A 6,449-nucleotide genomic window follows, 5' to 3' on the forward strand; every position below is an offset into this window, starting at 1 on the left:
TTGAAATTAATCTGCTGAGTTATCCTCACCATAAGATCAACGTCATGGGCAGATAGTGATAGCTTGTAACAAGAACACTTTTTCACTATATTTGCTGGGAAGTAAGTTATTAGTTATTACTACTTCACAAATGTACTCTACATACAAACGACCACCTGTTTTAGCCTGATGCTGCGATTTCGCTATGGTAATAGCGGTTTGCACTAGCTTACGGAACACAGACTCAACCCCTGACTGCACACAAAACTCAACAGAAAGACCTTAGCTGTTGAGCGATAATAAATAAAACTTTAACATTATTATTTCAACTGCACCAGCTCGGTGGTTTCGGCTCTGGTGTTGATAGATAAGAGGTCGATTCCAGGTCGGGTCAAGCCGAAAACTTTAAAAACGATACCGATTGTGTTTCTTCTTGCATAACGAAGTGAGAATAAAGTCAGGTAATAATGTGATGACATCGTAAATCTGACATGAAATTAAAAATGAGCCCTGTCGCTGAAAGACAGCTGTTGTAGAGCGGCAACAAATAAACCAAAACATTATTATTATTCGTCAAGCGCCTACAACGTAATGACAGAGCGATGATAAGATGGACCTGCCTAGTCAAGCCTGAAGACAACATCCAGTTTGAGACTCTTTTATCAAAGCTCAACTTAAAAGACATCAGTGAAGTCCTCCAATTAAGAAGACTGAGATGGCTTGGTCACATTGAGCGCAGCTCAAGCTGGATCTCACAGGTCAGATGTGTCAACATCGCAGCACAGCGGGGTCAAGGTAGACCAAAACTTTCTTGGGAAGAACTTGTAAAACGTGACCTTATAGCAGGGGCGCCGGAACGATTTTTGACTGGGGGGGCAAGATTACGAAAAAAGGGCACTTTTGTTTACTAAAAGGCCAATTTTTTTTCAAGTTTTAAGATAAAATACAGTATAGCGATAATGATAATCCGGAATACAAAGAAGGGCACCACGCTATGTTATAATGATGTAACCTACTGTCAAGCCTAAAAGCAGCCTGCAGCCATGGCCGCTAAGTTGTGCTTAAATGAACGGTCGGTGCTACCTCCTCAATCGGCCAAGTTTGGCCGCCGGTCTCTTTTAGCTAATTATTTAATTTCGCAAAAGAATGATCGTGGATTAACTGTCGAAAATATGTAGTATCAAAGAGTGACGCAAAATTAGGTCAGCGCGTCATAATCGCCACTGTGCGGGAATATTTGTTATTGATGGAATATATCCATCTGCGATCACCAGCGCTGTAAGTCTTGTTTGTAATTCCCGACGTTTATTTTAACAAAGTCTTTATCCGAAGTGCTAATTTACATCGGCTGGCAATATTGTCGTTTTTATGTCGATTCGATGTTGTCGGACATTGAATCGTTGTTAAAAAGAAGAACTTAGTTAGTTTATATCAATGGTGAAAACATTTTTTGATCATATTTTGCAAAAATTATGCTTCTTTTAGTATAGTAATGTCTTTTAGTAATGTACATCATTGAAATAGCTAAAACCTCAATTGCTAAGGCAACAGGGATCAGATGTAACAGAAAATATATTTCGCACTGGCTAGTGCATCGTCAGTTCTGATAAAGGGCAGTTAAAGCCTACAAGTAATCAATCAATCATTTTATTTTTCGTCATTAACGCGTCAGTGACGAAAAAGATACTAACTACAAAAATCGATATAGACCTACTAGCACGTTAATGAACGGGAAAAGGTGGCAAAACCTTGAAAGGTTTAAAACGTGCCTGAATGAAAAATTATGTAGTAGGCTATATATCAGTAGTTAGCACGGCCACAAAACCCAAAAAAAAACAAATAGCAAAAAATAAAACAAAAACAAAGAGAAGCACACATGTAGTAACTAATGACAGCTTAATGAAAAGTGTTGTAGATTGAAGTTGCCAGTTCCAATATTGATGTGGATGAGCAGTCATAATAATAATAATAGGATGGAGAAAGAAAATCGGACATAAAAGAAACCCATCCTCAGGCAAAAGGCCGTTTCAATGTGGCCCAGGAGAGCAGGTGTTGAGCTCTTTCTATGGTTAGACTGCACATCACACAGTAGCCTAAGACGATTGATATCCAGTTTAAGTTATTGTTTCTTGTCCTGGTGGGTGATGGAATGGATGAGCTGGTAGATGATGATGGTGTTGATGATGAAGCTCTCATCCCCTTTTGCGACGGGTCGTGTTGATTATGGAGTATTGCGTTAATGTTTTAATCATTAAAATACTTATTTTATTACCTTGCCGTCATCGTCAACACATGTCGAACGTTGTTTTTCGTTGCTAAAAAGAATTCCAGGGGAGTGGCGAACTTCTATAAAATCAGCCACATTGGAGACACTCGTGCGAGTGTCGTTTGAATATTACTGGATTACAATCCCGATAAAGCAGTTATTGCGTGGTGCAACGATTCTATTGTAGGACGTCGCCCAGGCCCAGACTTCAACAACGCTAAGTGATCATTTTAGCATTGTTGCAAGTTTAATTCTATTTAATTGTGCTATCGTTATTTTTATTTTGGCCTCCAAGCACGCAGATTTGGTCGCCGAGAAGGAGCTACCGGTAGGCCACGATGGCTGCCGAAAAAAAACGAGTTTTAAGGCCTGTACTGTGTTGCAAAATTTTGTGCCGTAAATATTATTTTGAGGCAAAAATGAAAGATTATAATTAGGCTTAAAGCGAATAGTAGAAATTGTTACATTGCAAAATGTGCAGTAGCTTACATGACTTTGAAAGGGCACCATTGCCCCCCCTACCCCTCCATCTGCTGAAAATTTGAGGGCAGGGGACCCCCTGCCCCCCCCCGCTTCCGGCCCCCCCGCTGCGGGCGCCCCTGCCCCCCCCCCCCCCCCCGCTTCCGGCGCCCCTGCCTTGTAGCCCTGAACATGGACTCTGCCAACCCAATAAATCGCAAGGTGTGGAGGGGAAGACTTCGTTCTCGACAGACAGGCCACACCCTCGACATGAGGATTAATTCATGGCCTGTATAATCAAAATTGGTTGATGATGATGATGATGACATGACTACTGACTAGGGAACTGTGTTCCGAAAGCGTGCAAGCCACTTCTACCACAGCGAACCCGCAGCATCAGGTTAAAACAGGTTGTTTGTATCTACATTTATGAAGACTGAAGTAAACAACGATCATGCTGCTTGTTACGATTCTTTCTATCTATGCAAACCACAATGACACGTTTGCTATTCAATTTCCGAGTCAGTTTAAGCATAACCTTCGCATGAAAAACAATAAAACAAAGAGTATACTGACGTATAACCTACTTCAACTTTATTCAAAACGAAATTTTTAAACAAATGTACAAGGTTGACCAAAAGAGGTATGGCGTGAAGAAACTTAAGTGTAAGTCAAAAATCAGAAGCACTTTATTGAGCACGAGTTTATCACGAATAAAACAAAGCCACCCCTGCAGTCCGTTATTGTAGTGACATTGTACCAACAACTGTGTCGCATTCGTGTTGGGTTGTGGAATCGTCATCGCCTACCAATTGATCCATCTAGCAAGCAAAGTCGAAATAGTGTTGGCTACCGTCTGAAAAAATGGATAGAATTGCTTCGTAGGTCTATGGTATACATTGCAGCCTACAAATGCTTTCATCACTTGAATTTCAAAAACGTATTGCACTTTTAACTTCATGTTTGAAGAGTAAAAAATGAAAACTTTGTGGTCTCCAACGTCGTCCAAACTGCTCTGAAAGTGTAAATTGCCATAATGTTAGTAACAATGTCACTGGTCAACACAATTTTTCTTGCATGAAGTTTTTCAATGGATTTAGGGTAATTTGAGGGCGTTGATTCCGAATCTGGTGTCAGTTTCTGCTCATCACATTACGTACACTCATTGAAAATACATTATTAGCAAGTGCAGCACAAAGTGGAACTTTGTTCAAGTTTTCCCATAGCCTACATACATACGTACACACACACACGTAGGCTACATAGCCTACGTACATACATAGCCTACAGTAGATAGAGCCCAATTAATTAATCGTAGGCCTACTGTGAACCATGAGATTGTACAAAGATTGTAGCCTACATGCCCAAAACGAGCGTCAAGATTAGTAACAAAAGGTTTCATTCGATATTAGTAGACTCACTGCAATAATGAGGCTAGCACGACCAGTTTTCCTGATCGATTTATCTTCAAACGATACCACCCGTTCAATTTTTTTTTGTTTAGCTGCACCTTGAATGAATTAAGACAAGCCCGTTTTTCAGCACCCAGCATATCAGAGTGTCGAACTAAGTTGCATGGCTCAGCATGAAGTCAACATAGTTTTTACTATATAGTCCATCATCTCACGGTTAGCCTACATTCTGCCGTTATTATCGTTGATTTAGGCTACTATTAAAACATGCGGCATATAATATTATGTATGTATTTATAATAAAAAGCTCACTTAATGTTCGATTGGAAAAGTCTTTCTTCTTCTTGTATGAACTGTCTTATAAATCTCTGCATGTTCGTCGTTCAATACACAGTTTGGACAACAGTGACATTGCTTTTGCATGTTATTAATTAAAAATTTTCCACCATCACCAGGGTTTGAAGTGATTTTTGAAGCAGATGTTGTCTCTTCTGTAAGTTTTTTGGACCTTTTTTCTTGATCTGGTGGGCTTACATCGTTAGAAAGATTCACAACCATGGCGTCCTGTCTGGCCAAATAGGACAAAGTTCTGCCTGAAAACAGAACGAATATATGCATATTCTAATAAAAGTATCCCTGTGAAAGTAGTTGCCTAAAATAAGACGAATCACCATATGCAGCGTTTTGTGCTCAAGTGAGAACCTTTCGCAAGGCTATTCCTATCTCCAGCAGTGAGTTAGTGGGGACTGGGGATCGTGACAAAGGTTTGAAAATGTAACAACCTCTTTACCATGATGCATCAGAAGATCATCAAACAGTTTAGTCCATTATAAGAGCCTGAGCCTGCGTTATTGTTAGCACCGTTCACTAACATTTTTCCCGTTAGGCCAGCTGCGTTGTAATCGACAAGATGCGATTCGGTGTGTTGCATTGATGGTATTTTGCATGGAATACGTCCCCGATGGAATATTATGTAAAAATAAAAACTTTGCAGGGAAGTCATTCGATTGATAATAATATGTTCAATGTAAACTTAGCCCACATAGGCCTACTTTTGTTTTCTTTATTATGTTGCAAACATTGAATTGCAATCAGAAATAAGGGGTCACGATAAAGAAGGGGACACGAAGGTTCGCAGCGACTGTCTTATTCTCACGACACTACCAGGGCGGTAGGTTGCAGCGCGTTTAACATGCGTATTTTTAAACTGCAAAAAGTTTTGTAGTGCAGCTGGTACAGTCAGCTACATAAGACAGTGAGCAAATGTTACGTAGAACACATTTAAAGAATACTTCTTTAGAAAGATAGTTGAAAAGTTACCAGTAAGCTGTTTTTCTTAACAAAGTCTTTGCAGCAGGCTAGATGTAAAGCAAGTAGCTATACGGGCAGTTGAAGTAACAAGTAACCATGAGCATGCAATGAACATCCAGGCTTGATGCTAATAGCACAATGCAGGTCATCATCTATCAAGATTTATTAAACTACCAGGCTATCGGAGCAAATTGTCATTTTATGAAAAACACAATGCTCGTTGTTCTATAGTGAGTATATAGTCTGGTAGTGCTGATGGGCACAGCCCCCTCGACTCTTGTAGCCTATTGCCGAAGTCAAGAAGGTTCATACGAAGAAGAGCAGCGTTAGTATCAAGTAGTAATTCACAATAACGCTGACAGGAGGTACAGAGGTTTGGACCCGGGTCCGAGATGATTTTAGGTTTTTGTATCTTTCAAAAGGGGCCAAAAAGTTTAAAAACAACGCGTAGTTTTAAATATAGCCATAGCCTAGTAGTTTTCTTAAAAGTATCTTGATATAGGGTCCATTGATTTTATTGGTAGGCTACCGGGCCCAAATCATCCACTCAACGGCTGTGGTAAACTAGTCCATCAGAGGAAGATGGCTTATAATAAACGAAACACTGTTTTTTTGACTTACTTGATTGCTTCATCACGGAGGTTTGACTGTTCCGCTCAGGATGACAAATAATGATATGCAATTTTGGTCCAAAGAAGCAAAAAATAATAATGTAACCATTCAAGGAGAGACTAAGGCAATAAATTGCATCTCTGACGACAGTATTGTATTCCGTCAAGGCAATATACATTGCAAGCTGAATATTAAATAAAATAAATTAAAGACATGTTTTAGTCGTTTTGATGTGGGCTAGCAGGCTAGAAAATTCAATTCTTTATTTATTATTTTGAACAAGTCGAGCCAATGGAACTAAAAAGTCGACGCGTTCCAGTCTACTGATTCAGTAATCTGGAAGGGAAAACTATTTGAGCTACAGCAAAAAAAAAAAGAATTTCGGAAACGGCAAGAGTGGAAACAAAACT

At 39.6% G+C, this 6,449-nt stretch overlaps 1 long non-coding RNA gene across 1 annotated transcript; it reads right to left on the reverse strand.

The window, feature by feature from the left end:
• Positions 1 to 3,357: 3,357 nt before the first annotated feature.
• LOC145776926 (uncharacterized) lies at positions 3,358 to 6,163 on the reverse strand. Its single transcript, XR_014290291.1, has 3 exons — positions 6,049 to 6,163; positions 4,429 to 4,709; positions 3,358 to 3,719 (listed from the first exon to the last, which is right to left on the reverse strand). It is a non-coding gene; the product is annotated as an uncharacterized LOC145776926 (long non-coding RNA).
• Positions 6,164 to 6,449: the final 286 nt, after the last annotated feature.

The sequence above is a fragment of the Aplidium turbinatum genome, chromosome 9 (genome assembly GCF_918807975.1).
Source record: "Aplidium turbinatum chromosome 9, kaAplTurb1.1, whole genome shotgun sequence".
Taxonomy (NCBI): domain Eukaryota; kingdom Metazoa; phylum Chordata; class Ascidiacea; order Aplousobranchia; family Polyclinidae; genus Aplidium; species Aplidium turbinatum.